Source organism: Magnolia sinica, chromosome 13, assembly GCF_029962835.1.
Source record: "Magnolia sinica isolate HGM2019 chromosome 13, MsV1, whole genome shotgun sequence".
In the NCBI taxonomy this organism is placed as follows: Eukaryota; Viridiplantae; Streptophyta; class Magnoliopsida; order Magnoliales; family Magnoliaceae; genus Magnolia; species Magnolia sinica.
In genome coordinates, this window is record NC_080585.1 from 80,193,892 (window position 1) to 80,196,848 (window position 2,957).

Sequence of the window (2,957 nt, forward strand, 5' to 3'; positions counted from 1 at the left end):
TCACTGTGTTTTTGCATTTATATGGTCTATGTACGGCTGACGCTATTCGTGAACTCATCAAGAATTGTATATTGCATTGTATCCTCGACATCTAATATTTGGCTCTTTATGATTCCTCATTTGCATAGCTGATATGTATTGTATAATCTGATATTGATTGACTCATGGACTTCTCAGTATTTCCGCTTACTCTGATTACTCTAACATTGCTTACTTAGCACTTTCCTTGTGCACACACTTTCACCATCCCCTAAGCTTTTTATAAGCTTATGCACGATAGATGCATGTAGGTGGCGTTAGGTTGCAGCAACGTTGAGCTTAGAGCATGTAGCTGTCTTATGGAGCTTTGATTTTGATATATGTATTTCCCTTTCAGCATTGTATTCAAATGTTCATATTAGTGGATATATGGTGATGATGTTGTTCTTGTGATTCGGGTATACTTGTGGTTATGCTACTAATGAGACAAATGTACATAAAAAAAATTCTTCTTGTAGGATCCCAGGATCGGAATCTAGCGTATGGATGTTGGAAGCCGAGAATGGGGTACTACGGAGGCTGTCGGCACCGGATTCGATGATTGGGAATTTTGTAAGCCCGGTTTCTGAGTTTGGGGCATGATAAGCCCAACATGGCGGTATAGGACACCGTGGTCGAGCTGTTGGCCTATGCTGGGGTGGCGAGCCTCCCCGTAGTGACCAGTAAGTAACCCAGACTCGTGAGTCGGGCATGGTGGTATGGGACACCGTGTTTGAGCTGTCGGCCTACGCTGAGGTGACGAGCCTCCCCGTAGTGACCGCAAGTATAAACTTTTGAATTTGCCTATCTACTGCTTTTCATTAGGAGTGATGCCCTACAACTTGCCTATCGTATGTGGTTAACTAGGATTGATGACCCTAGATGGATCTTCGTTTGGTTTAATGATATAAAGGGAGGTACCTTAGCTTTCCAAATTTGCTGTATGAATAAGCTTAATTAAGTACTCGGCTAACACGACCATGCACCTCATTGCATGTGCTTTGGAGAGGAAGTTGCACTTTAGGGAGGTTGTCATGCACGAACTTAGTTATCGAAGTCGCTTGTGAGGGAGCTTTGTGTGAGGGCGTACATCATTATTGCATACCATCCTTGCATTAACAAGAGTAGTTAGGAAGTGATTGTTGTATTGTTTTATTATTATTACTTAATTAACTTGATAACATGTTAACCTTTACCTTATAGTACCACTGAGTTGATCACTCACTCCCACCCTGGGATGATGTTTTAAAACACCAACCAGACTCTGGTTTAGATGTAGATGATGACGAAGCCTATGCAGCGGAGTTGGACTTCATAGATGAGGAGGAAGAATTCTCCTACGTTCAACTCTCAGGTGGGTCTATGTAGACCTCGTGCTAATTCGTCAGGATTAAGGACATGTGGATTAGTGGGACATTTCACATTTTGATATTTTGTCTATTTTAAAACAATACATGTATATATTCAGCCCGGTTACATAATCATACTCTGAAGGTTGTGAAACACTTACTATTCAAACATATATGTTTCAGTCTTCTACTTAATTAAATTATATCTAGAGTATGATATGCTGTTTTTGTATAATCCCACTCATGTTTAACTTGTTAATATGGACAAAATCTGAACATCATTATCCATGATACATAAGTGATGTGCTGGATCTCGGGAGTAGAGCTTTGCTCAACCCTCGAAATCTGGGGCGTTACACATTGTCTCAATGAATTAGTGCATGGAAGATGTTAGTCCTTCATGAAAGAAATTTGCTATGCACCACATTTCAAAATCGTGTTGTGGGCATGAACTGACAAGATCCTTGAACCGCTCTCAACATTGGAAGAATGTTTCATCTTCCTTTTGGGTGAAGTTCATGATTAACTTTCTGATGGTATTCGTTTTATGATATGGGAAGAATTTCTTTATGAACTCCCTTGTCATGTCATTCTATCTGCCAATAGATCGTGGACTTAGTGAATTTAACCACGTCTTTGCTTTGTCTTTCAAGGAGAAAGGAAAGAGTTTCAGTCTGATTGTGTCCTTAGACACATTAGGAAAATACAAAGTGGCTATTATCTAATCACACTCTTTCAAGTGTAGATATGGATTTTTAGATTCAAGTCCAAGGAACTTTGGAAGGAGTTGGATCACTCCTGGTTTGATATCTATATTTCCTGGATTATTTGGAAAGACGATAGAGGAAGGTGTACTCACCCCCGCCAGTTGCAAATAGTCTCGTAAACTACGAGGCGGGGGTGCATGTTGCACCTCATTCACATCCTGGGCTTCCACAACCAGAGGTTGAGATTGATTGGTTAGTTGATTTGTAGGTTGATTGACAGCCATTACTTCAATTGACTATAAGGATCTCAAGTGGTGTCTAATCCTGTGATGGATAGATAACCCCTCAACTAATCCTCCTTCACTTAAGAGACGTAGAGTGTTATCATGGACCTACTTGGGCATGAAACACTCTTAGCCTTCAAGTTCAGAATTTAACCCTAAATCTAAGAATTGGAAACTACAACAAATAAGAAGTAAGAAAGAGAGATTTAGAACGAAGTTACCGGATAGGAGATACTAGATCGGGATCCTACAAAACAGAAAACAAAGTTAGTTTCTAAAAACAAAGTAGAAAATTTCCTAACCCTAAAAATAAAACAGGAAGTTAACCCTAATATTAATCTAATTTTAAAGCTAATTAAATTCAGAAAAGCACAACCGTTAGTCCCCAGCAATGGCGCCAAAAACTTGTTAACAACCCCAAGTATAGGGTCGCGATGTAGTAATAATCTCAGTGAAACCGAGGCTGAATCCATAGGGACTAATCTTGTGTGTATTCTGAAAATAACTAGAAGTAGAACTAGAAGAAGATCTAATTAGAAATTTGGAATAAAAGGAATAATTGTGAATATTGTTTAAACTATCAATTAAAAGTAGGAACT

The 2,957-nt window shown here is 39.2% G+C and overlaps 1 non-coding gene across 1 annotated transcript; it reads left to right on the top strand.

Annotated features, from left to right (window-relative positions):
• Window positions 1–1,798: 1,798 nt before the first annotated feature.
• LOC131224483 (small nucleolar RNA R71) lies at window positions 1,799–1,905 on the top strand. Its single transcript, XR_009160964.1, has one exon. It is a non-coding gene; the product is annotated as a small nucleolar RNA R71 (small nucleolar RNA).
• Window positions 1,906–2,957: the final 1,052 nt, after the last annotated feature.